The 11,499-nt window shown below is 37.7% G+C and overlaps 1 long non-coding RNA gene across 1 annotated transcript in view; it reads right to left on the minus strand.

The window, feature by feature from the left end:
- Positions 1 to 10,347, minus strand: part of LOC117664380 (uncharacterized) — a 138,506-nt gene extending 128,159 nt beyond the window's left edge. The window contains exons 1-3 of the long non-coding RNA XR_004591019.3: positions 10,253 to 10,347; positions 4,777 to 4,801; positions 3,633 to 3,775 (exon numbers count right to left, since the gene is read on the minus strand). This is a non-coding gene — a long non-coding RNA (uncharacterized LOC117664380). The remainder of the gene's footprint in view (positions 1 to 3,632; positions 3,776 to 4,776; positions 4,802 to 10,252) is intronic.
- Positions 10,348 to 11,499: the final 1,152 nt, after the last annotated feature.

Consider the following 11,499-nt stretch of genomic DNA (forward strand, 5'->3'; position numbering starts at 1 on the left):
CAATTGCAGTTTTTGTCTATGGAGATTCTCAGTCATGCAAGTCATGATTGTTCCACAGGTGATTTTCAAGAGGTAACTGGTCTTTCTTCATTTTTCTTGAAGAGCTTTTGCTTCTCACCCCAGAAGCTTCTTCATTTCTGACATCAGTTCTAAGTCAGAACTGAAGAAGCTTCTTGGGTGAGAAGCAAAAGCTCTTCAAGGAAAAATAAAATCCAGTTGCCTCTTGAAAATGCATCTTTGGGATAATTGCAGTTTTTTTCATTTGGAAGGTATAGGGCCATGATATCAAACCTATGGCACGCGTGCCAGAGGTGGCACGCAGAGCCATGTCACCTGGCATGCAAGCTCATCTCCGCGTGCATGCGCGTGCCAGCCAGCTGATTTTCAGGCCTTCTGGGCCCATCAGAAGTAGGGAAACAGGCTGTTTTCTGCCTCAGGAGGGCCTGGGGGGATGGGGAAGGCCCGTTTTTCTTTCTCACCTGGCTCCAGATCCTCTCTATGCATCTGGGGAGGGCAAAAACAGCCTTCTCCACCCCCTCGGAGGCCCTTCAGAGGCCTGAAAGCCTCTCTAGGAGTCTCTGGAGGCTGGGCACAGCAAAAAATGGACTTCCTGTCCAACCAAAAGTTGGGAAATGGGCCGTTTCAGGCCTCCAGAGGGCCTCTGAGGGGGTGGGGAAGGCTGTTTTTGCCCTCCCCAGATGCATAGAGAGGATTTGGAGCCAGGTGAGAAAGAAAAACGGGCCTACTGGGCCATCACATGACAGGAGCTTTGCGCGCACATGGGTGGGACGCATAGAATTATGGGTGTGGGCACATGTGCGCGAACCTCCCAGCCCCCCTCTTCCTGGCACACGATGACTAAAAGGTTAGCCATCACTGGTATAGGGATAGGCATACTGAGAATTTTTCAAATACCTTAGATGTTGAGAAAGTGAACTGTAATGTATGTTTTTAGCATGAAAAGTGATAAATATTGTTTGAACAACATTTACAATGTTTAAAATAATAAACACTTTATTTAATAATTTATTAAATAATAATTTATAATTTATTAAATAATTTATTGACTCTGAGTGACTCACAAAAAAGGAATTACTGTATAATAATATCAATGGTTAATTTTAAATTTAATTAAAACATGGTGTGCTTTTTGGGCAAAGATATAACACTACAGTTATTTATAGCAGTAAGGATACTGAATTTGAAAACAGAGCAGTCTGGAACACTCTTGCCAAGTCCTTGCCAAGTAAAGCTAACTCTTTTTAAAACCTGGCACCTTTCAGATTCCCAGAATTCCCCAGCCAGTGTGGAGTTGAAGACCACACATGTTCACCAAGTTTGAAAAACACTGAGTTGAAGCCTTTAAAAATCGAAAGTTGATTTGGAAGCTTAACTTTGCCCTACCCATTGCCTGGTCAGTCTCTTCCTCTTTGCCTCACTGTGCTTCTTGCTTTTCCAACTCAGCTTGGCAAAGAGGCAGGATGTCCATAGCAGTAAAAAAAAGTCAAGATGGCAGCTTCAACCATGCAATCATATCCTGACACACAAAGAGCTTGGATCATGTGATTAGAGACTTTGTGGAGTATGTATGTATTTATTTGTTTGCTTGCTTGCTTGCTTACTTATTTACTTACTTTCATTCATTCATTCATTCATTCATTCATTCATTCATTCATTCATTCATTCATTCAGTTATATACTGCCCAGTGGTGAAATCCATTTTTTTTACTACCAGTTCTATGGGCATGGCTTGGTGGGCATGGTGTGGCTTGGTGGGCCTGGCTTGGTGGGTGTGGCAGGGGAAGGATACTGCAAAATCTCCATTCCCACCCCACTCCAAGGGAAAGATTTTGCAAAATCTCCATTCCCACCCCACTCTGGGGCCAGCCAGAGGTGGTATTTGCCGATTCTCGGAACTACTCAATATTTCCACTACTGGTTCTCCGAACTGCTCAAAATTTCTGCTACCAGTTCTCCAGAACCCATCAGAACCTACTGGATTTCACCCCTGATACTGCCTTTCTCACCTAAGTGACTCTGGGTAGTTTACAGTAATTTTTCCTGTAAATACTCCTGCACAAGAGTAATTTGGTTGTAGCATCAGGCCACATACCTAAGAAACTATATCACTTTTCTTTCAGGGCTGAGCTGCATAATGTAGAGAACCTGTCCACAGTAGCATTTCTTAGCCTAACCCAATTCTCGCTAACCACAGAAGAGCTGACAGCATAATGATGCATTGTCTTAACTGTCTTCACTTTCTGCTATTATTTGCAGCTCGTTATTGTTTTGCAGTATGGAAAATAGCAAGAGAAGGCTGAATAAATCATAGACAGGAGGGGGCAGGACAAAGGCAGTTCCACGGGGGCAGTAGTAATGTTGGATTTTTGCCAGGCTATTCTGAAGATATTGTAAATATTTTTTTTTTAAAAAAATGCTCAGTAAATAAGATATGTGCAGCCTGCTTTAGTTTTTATTTTATATTTGTATAAGAAGAGAGGTTACTGTCCCAGACTGGGATTGCTACTCCAGCTCCACCTATATTTTTTAAGGAAATATGCTCCTTTATATTCCTAAATTCATAACCCATCTCCTATGCAGAATTTTTTAAAGCTGCTTTTGTGCAACTGGAGGCAGAACAAGATGGGGTAGGGGAAATTGATATTTTCTTTAAAAAAAATGTGAGGAGAGAATCTTTCCGCCATCCCTGTGTATGGCAGTCACAATATAGCAATAGCACTTAGACTTATATACCACTTCATAGTGCTTTTACAGCCCTCTCTATGTGGTTTTACAGAGTCAGCTCCTCATTTTACCCACCTCGGAAGGATGGAAGGCTGAGTCAACCTTGAGCCTGGTGAGATTTGAACTGCTGAACTGCAGCTAGCAGTCAGCTGAAGTAGTCTGCAGTACTGCACTCTAACCACTGCACCACCTCAGCTCTTAGATATAGTTTGGGCCTCCATGTTTTTACAGCACACACAATCAAACCAGAAAAGAAGCTTTATATACATAGTTCATTTTATCAGAGATTCATGGAAGCAGTTTTTTGCAGTTTATTTTAACTTAATGTTTTATGTGAAAAATTATCCAAAGGAAGGGCTTTTGAAGATGAAGCCTGCAGAACTTGAGTTTAATGTAACTGTTCTCTTCATCTTGGGTTTAGCATTCTCCCCTCCCCCTTTTCTCTTGATGGATGTATCCTTATTCCTTGTGCTATTTGTAAAGGAGAAAAGTCATATATTGGCATCAAATATGATAAGCAGACACTCTGAATTTTCTACAGTGTATCCCAGGAAGATGCACATTATGTCTGGTTATGAAAGAAAGTTGATGTTTTGCTTTTAACTAATTAACCCAGTGTACTTTTCAAACAAAGTATTGCAGTCATTAATTATTTTCCCCTTGCTAAGTGTTTGCAAACATCATCTATTACCCAAACATGACATAGCTGCCTTTTTGTGAACCACCAGAATCATCTTCCATGTCATTCTCTGACAGGAGGATGGTAAAACTGCATTATTCAAATTGCACATCAGTCACAAAAATTGAAGAGTAATTTGTCAAAGTCACAGCTGTGCTCAATAACTACTTGGAGATGACTAAGTAATTAATCAATAATGCATTCTCACCTTTTCATTTCCCAGATTGCAGGTGCTGCTGTGCTGAAATGCCTTGGAATAATAGAATGAGATGTTCAGTGTCTGCTGGTTTGGCAGCTCCAATCTTCAGGAGGGAGCTTCTAACGCGGCTTGTATCCAAGACGGAAATGTTGCTGGAATACAGTCAGTAATTTTGTCTTCATAAAAACTTCATGATCACAATGATTTATAGAGATGGAGATTCAGTAATCACAAACATCAGGGTATGCCCATTGATTTTTGCAAGCAAGTCAGACTTCCCTAATTTGATGCTCTCCAAGTGTGTCTAGAGGATCAAATGCTAAATGGTAATTCTGGGAACTGAAATCTAATCTGTCTGGACAGGCCAGGGTAGAATTTCTAGCCCAAATGGGCAATTTGTGCCCCAAGTATATTATAGATACGAAACAAAGTAAATCATCCTGCCACACAAACCTCACCCTCACCCATTTGTAAAATGTAGCCCATCTACTTTCTCACTTTCAACACTGCTAAACCCCCATAACTTTTCCCAGGCTTGTACAAAAATAAAACACATAATGAAATATGTGTCTGTGTGGAATATCTATTTTGTGCTAGATTGTTTTAGACAGCTGCTAAAGGTTTATTACTGAATCCTGACTGCAGACAATGAAATATTAATTTAATCATTATTGGATTAATATCCAATAATGCAAACTGTAATAAGTCCTAGAAATGCAAGCAAAACAAGAGATAAAATAATCCATACATTTCATAATGATTAAAACATAATAAATGAATGCATTACAATGTAATAAGATCACTGTAATATAATTGACCAAAAAAAAAAAACCCTGCATAATAATCTATAAATAAGACTCAATATATAATAACTGACAAAGTGTATTATTTCAAATCATGGCACAAATTTCAAATTTCAATTCTTGGTATACTGATTCCCAGTATAAATATTAAGGTTATACAAATTTTTGAGTTTCTTTGGAAATTCCTAAGGGTCAACAACAGCCTGGGAAAAAAACCAGGTTGCTTTAATTCTTCCCCAAAAAGTTGCTTCAAGTGCATTTAAAATATTTCTTTTCGAGAATTTGCACAGTTCTAATAGCACATTAAAACATTTATAATATTGTGGGATAAAGAGAAAGAAAAGTTATACCTCTCAATCCAGAGTCTTAGATGGTCTTCAGATTCAGATGAAAGTTCAAAGAGTGAAAAGGAAAAAAGAAGGGAGGGAGGAAAAGATCATGAAGAGGAGGAGTTGTTATGATAGTTAAAGATGTTGAAAGAGAAGAATCACCTCTTCTATGATTGTGGCAGGAAGGCTAAAGATTTAGACAGGGTTGTTGTGGGGAGAATTGGTGTGGGAATGCTAAGCACACTGCCTTGAGTTTCTAAAGCAAAGGTAAAATATAAATCTAAGAAAGAAATATTACAGTGGTGTACAAATGATATTCATGATATCCTGATTGACTATTTAGCTTCTGAAGTAGCCCACAAATGTCATTGGTCATTAATCCTTCGGATACTCATTGGCTGCCAGTTATTTCCTGGGGCATCCTATGAAAGTATCAACATAACAGTTTGTGGGGGCAATAAGCTGACTTTGTATAAATATACAAAAGTATGAAGGCTATTGCTTAACGCATTGTAAGCCACCCTGAGTCTCCAGAGAAGGGCGGCATATAAATCAAATTTAAAAAATAATTTAAAAAAATAACAATAATAGACAATCAAACTAAAACATTATTAATTTCTTTTCCTTAGTTTCTTAATTTATTTTCTCACTTCTGGATTCTGCTATTGATAATTGTTATAAATTTGTCCCATCCAAACATTGTTTGGACACAAAGATACCCTTATCAAGAAGGTACCTCCTTAGATCACATTGTATCTTTCAGCTAGCTAGATGCAATCAAGTTGGAACTTGATTTGCCTTACCCATTGCCTGCCAGATCTCTCTTTTTGCCTCATTGTGCTTCTTGCTTTTGTAAATATACTGTAATTTATAATCCAATCATAGATCTTTTGTCAAAAGAAAACTTTTCTTGAAAAACAGAATACAATATTACTATAGAACTATATTAAAAAAATCCTGATTTTATTAGCAATACACAAGTATTTTATTTGGCCTTGTCTGGCTCCAGACTTCAAAGTATTTTCTTACTGCGTAGCACACATTTGCAATTTGTGGCTCATGAAACCTCTTAGTGAATGTCTCACATGCCAATCTTTGCAACCTCCTATTTCAACTGAATAGAGAAACCAAAATGTTAATGCATTCCTTGGTTCCAGCTATAACTCCTCAAAGTCAGACTTTCTGGTCAAGACTTACTTGATTTAATATAGGATCAGACAGACCCTGTTTTCCAGGAAATCTAATTTCATGTTTATAGTATGCTTAAAGTATGAGTTTGGCTTTGACCTTTAGTAGCTTTAGAAGCAAATATTGTACTGATATGCTCCTCGTTCATAGCAATCGGAATGCGATTGGACTAAGAAATGTCTAAGTGGGAAATCCATCAAGATGGTCTATTCTTTATTTATGCATTGTGTTGGGGCCACATTGGAAAAAAAAAACAGATGAGGTTGTAGATTCAGGGCCCACAACCATTCCATGGGATCATTTTCTTCTAAGGTATTTTGACTGAAAATCTTCACTCAGAGCTCTCACCATGGGTGACTTGAAACATTGTCTCTTAAGACCAAACCTGGATTTCTAAAGTGGTACTAATAATTATGTGATTTTGATTGTATACAAACCAAGCATTGTATTAGCTTTTTTGGCTGCTGCCACACATTGCTGACTCATATTTAATTGATTGTCCACTAGGTCTCCAAGGTCCCTCTCACAATTACTATTTTTGAGCCAGGTTTCACCTACTTTGTACTTGTACCTTTGGTTTTTTTTCTGCCTAGGTTTAAAATGTTGCTTTTCTCCATATTAAATTTCATTTTGTTGGATAGGGTCCATTGTTCAAGTCTGGATCCTGAACTTGTTTTTTGGGGTGTTGGCTATTCCTGCCAGCTTAGTGTCATCTGCAAATTTGATGAGTACCCCTTCTATTTCCTCATCTAAGTCTTTTATCAATAGATTGAACAGTTCTGGACCTAAGATGGAACCTTGTGGTACCCTACTGCATACTTCCCTCCATGTAGATGTAGTATCCATAAGGACTACTCATTGAGTATGATTTGTCAGCCAGTTACAAATCCATCTGGTAGTGATGCTGTCTACCACATTTATCTAGTTTACCAAGAAATAGGTTGTGGTCTACTTTGTCAAATGCCTTACTGAAGTCTAAGTATACTATGCCCTCTTCCTTGATATTGAATTCAATCCTGTTCACATTAATATGCAAAATAAAGCATTCTTTTGAGAGAGAACTATTTTCAGATTCCAAAACTGATATATCCAGGTCTTCCTTTCAGCAGATAGATTTAACTACAACAGATTTCATATAAAATAAACGCTAAGGTACAAAGTATAATCAGCAGAGGCAAGTTTGGGACTGAGGAATGCCAAGTATGGGATTTACAAAAGATCACTTTGGATTTTTGCTGCCTTTTCAAAATTTGAATTTCATTGTGAAACATTAGAATTGATGTTTGTACCTTTATTCTACCTATTGGGAATATCATAATATTTCCCCAGATTTAGGAATAATACACTGGTATCTGTTCTTTTTCCAAACCTCTAGTTAAGCTTTAGGAACCTATTTCCATTTCTTTTTTTTAGGATTCTTCTTATAGAGAGCACCGTGGAAACATCCTTTGCATGTTTTCTGTGAAATTGAATACAAATTATTCAAACTAGCAAAAGATAATTAAATCTCATGAATCTGGATTCTGCCTAGGTTACAACTATACTAAAATGCTAATCTTATTAATTACTTAATTTTACTACCACATTATTCAGTGAGTTCAACAACCCACTTGGTGAAACTGTTGGTGAGGAATGAATATATCACAACAGCTTTTTGAGTTTAAAAGCCCTTAGGAACTGCAAATCTCACAATTTTATTAATCGAATTATGACTTCTTTGAACTCACATTTTCAAAGCCCAAATCACTTTTATCACTCTAGTGATAGCTCTAGACCAGAAACATTAAAATAATAATTTAGACTAAATTAGGTTGCTAACCATTAAAGCATTTTTTAGATAAGTGGGGAAACTCTGCGGATAAACCATTGCATTACAGTATGGCATTTCTGTTTTCATTTTTGGTTTGGTTTGGTTTTGACTGCACACTAACAGTTCTATATACCTCTTTTTAAATTGAGCAGGCAACTAGGATAGAAAGACTACATGTAGCTGTGGTCTTCTATGGAGCCCACAGAGTTCTCTATGATCATTCTGAAAGCTACAAACTGGGCTCTATATTTAGAGATGGAAACATTTTAACTTTGGGTAGTCCTCAGCTTACAAACAATCATTTAATCACCATTTAAAGTTACAGTGGCGTTTAAAGAAGTGGCTTACAAGTGACTCACATTTATTATCATTGCGGCATCCTTGCAGTCACACAATCAAAATTTGGGCTTTTGTCAACCAGCATGTATTTACAATGGTTGCAGCATCTTGGGTCATGCGATTTACAATTGTGAATTTCCCAGGGGAGTTTCAACAAGCAAAGTCAATGGGGGAACCTACATTCACTTAAAAAGCCTGCTGATTTGCTTAATGATCACGGCAAAAGAGATTATAAAATTGAGTGTAATTCAATGGCTGTATACAGTAACTTAGTGCTGGAAGTTCTGGTCCCAATTCGGTTACGAAATGAGGACTGCAATAAAAGCTCTAAAACCAAATCTTACCCATATGTGTAAAATCACTTTGCAGATTTTAGATCCTTTATTTATTTTATACTAATAATAATTCATAGATTTTTTTAACGCAGTTGGGGGGGCTAAAATAAACACACAGATATAAATATCTGCTTTCTGAACTACACAAATTACTAATTTCTAAAGAACAAATTAAACCTTGCCCATTGATAAAGAGCTAATTCAAACATATGCACTATATGTCCAACAAAAAAAAAACACAATATTTTTAGTTGTACTCCAAATTTAATAAATCCAAAGTTCTTCATAAATTGATAAAAATCCAAATTTTTGATATATAATTTCAATATCATTGTTGTGACCTGTTGGCCGCCGGCCCCTCCAGCAGTTAAATCAGAAGAGGAGGAGTCAGGGTCAACATCAGGGCAACTTGAGAGCTTCAAGGGGGAAGAGGGAATGGAGCTGTCAGAGAGAGAAAGAGAGACGCAGAACCTGGGACATCCATCAGGTTCAGATGGAGAGTCAACAGCCCCCAGGTCTGGAGGTGATTGATGAAGAAGAGGAGGAACAACTGGGTCCAGTGCCTGACACGCAGCTGCGCAGAGGGCAGAGAAGAGGAGAGCAATGGAAAGCCATGGGCCGATCCTGGGGAAGGAAGAGCCACCACTGCTATCTAATCTGTGGATAAAAGGCAGGGGATGGAGATTTCATCCAAAGTGTCTCAAAAGTGCTTTTCCAAAAGATAACTGGACTTTTTTGGAACCTCAGAGTGCTAATGACCAGATGACTGATCCTTCCATTCCCCACCATTCAGTTAGAACCAAAGAGGCTTCTTGGATGAGAAGCAAAACATTTAAAATTAAAAAAAACAAAGAAAGTCCAGTTGCCTTTTGGAAAAGCGCCTTCAGGACAATCATGAACTGGATGATTGAGAATCTACACAGCCATTTCCATCCAAAGGTTTGGCAATCTCTAAAACATTTTTCAATATAACAAGTACATTGAGAATTTTATGGGATGCAAATTCATTAAACTGAAATGTCAAAATATATTTTAATTGGACATATTTCCATGTGAGAAGACTAATGCTATCCACTTTTTTTTTTCTTAAAATGTATTAAATGAATTGAATGTATTAAGTTAATAATCTGCTGATTTTTAAACTAATACATGGGTATAACCTACTACAATAATCCCTTTCCTGCATAAATTACTGAAACAAGCTTTAAGGACCTGAGAAGGTTAATATAGCTGAGAAATCCTTACTATTAATTATTTAACTCCAAGAAGGAATATTTCTGTAATTCAGTGATTTAGGATTGACATATTTACAAAGGGTTGCAATTGTCTTAGAAGATCTTCGCAAAGTTCTGCTTAATTTTTATCATCGTGTTTAGGGTATAAAGAAAGTGTTACAACCGAGGTGTTTTTTAATCCTGAAATCAAATCCTTAATAACAATGCTAAGATCAAACAAAAATATTGAAATATATTGGCATTTAATCTTCATCCCACAGTACTATTTGTTTACCTAAATGTCTTGCTTTAACAGACTGGAAAGACAGGAAGTGAGAGCTAGTTTGTCATAGTGGTTAAGGCACTGGTACACTCTGAATTCTTGTGCTGACTTGAACACCAAAACAAATGAATGACCATCAGCCAGTCACTTTCTCTCATCCCTAGGAAGGAGGCAATGGCAAACCACTTTTGAAAAACCTTGCCAAGAAAAGAGCAGACACATGTCCAGAGAGTCTCCAAGAATCAGACATGATTGAACAGAAGAAAGAGAAAAAAGTAGGAATTAAAGGAAATTTCAAGAGGATGGAACAGGGGTGGGTTCTACTTACCTTTACTACCGGTTCACAACAGGGCCATGTGCGCACGCTCACTTTGCTCCTGCATGCGTGCACTCTAATGCGAATGCGCAGAAGCGTTCTGATGATGTCGGGGTCGGTGGGCGGAGCCTCCCGCCGGTTTTACTGCTGGTTCTATAGAACTGGTGCAAACCAGGGGGGAATACTGGGGTGGAATATTATGAAACACATATTATGGAATGTCCTTAAATCATGTTCACATGAACAAAGCCCACCATCACCACCACCACTTCTCAATGCAGTAAAGTGGCTGTGTGCTCTGGAAAACTAATGCAACTGCTTTGAATGCTATCCCTACCTGATCTCAGTGTTGGTGTCATCTCTGCATAATTCATGTGTCAAGAAAGCCAGAAACAATCTTCAAAGCAAGCTTTCCAGAGGACACGGTCACTTTAATGCTTTGAGAAGTGCTCTGCTCATGCTAGTGATTTGTGAAATGTCTTTTCTTAAAGCTTTGCATAGCCCTACAATATTTTCTACGCCTACTCTAGATTTCTGGATTGATCAAAGCAAAAGAATAGACAAGCTGAAAACAGCAGGTTCTGTTTTTCTTGACAGGCTACATGGAGCAAAACACATCCATCACCACTGATTCTTGAAGATGAAATGAGATTTTTGCAAGAATATCCAGCCATCTGGACTTGGAGGTACTTTCTCAGGAGAATATCTTCCAATGAGCTTCTCCTTGGATAGTCAGTTTCATCACTCAAAGAAACATCTGATGTTTAGCCTGATAATGTCCTTTTGGTTTTGCTTTATGAAGATGCATGTCTTCAAGCAGGGCTTTCCACATGGTGTTTGACTTGGTTTGTTTCTATCATTTCAGAAATAGAATGGTTTTATATAGAAAGATGAATCTTTGGGAAGGAACAAGGGGGAGGGAGGGAGGGATGGCAACCAGCAATCATGAACAATGTTAGGAAACCAGGCTGCATAAACTGCATAAACAAAACAATTTTTCCTTCCTGGCTAGAAACATTGAAAGAGTAAAACATTGAAAGAATAAAATATCAGTCATCATTTACCCTTAACTGATTCCTAGGTTATTTGGTAGGTTTCTATTTTTGTGAATAAGATATTTTTTTTAGGAATAAAGTTTTCAGAAGCATTCAGCAGAATTTGAATAACACCTGGCTATGAATAGAAGAGTAAGAGGTACAATCTTTTATTATCTAAATTCTAATTAAGTTTCCATTTCATTCAAGAAACCTATTTAGAAT

This window comes from Pantherophis guttatus, chromosome 3, assembly GCF_059756535.1.
Source record: "Pantherophis guttatus breed Tessera chromosome 3, ASM5975653v1, whole genome shotgun sequence".
NCBI classification, from domain to species: domain Eukaryota; kingdom Metazoa; phylum Chordata; class Lepidosauria; order Squamata; family Colubridae; genus Pantherophis; species Pantherophis guttatus.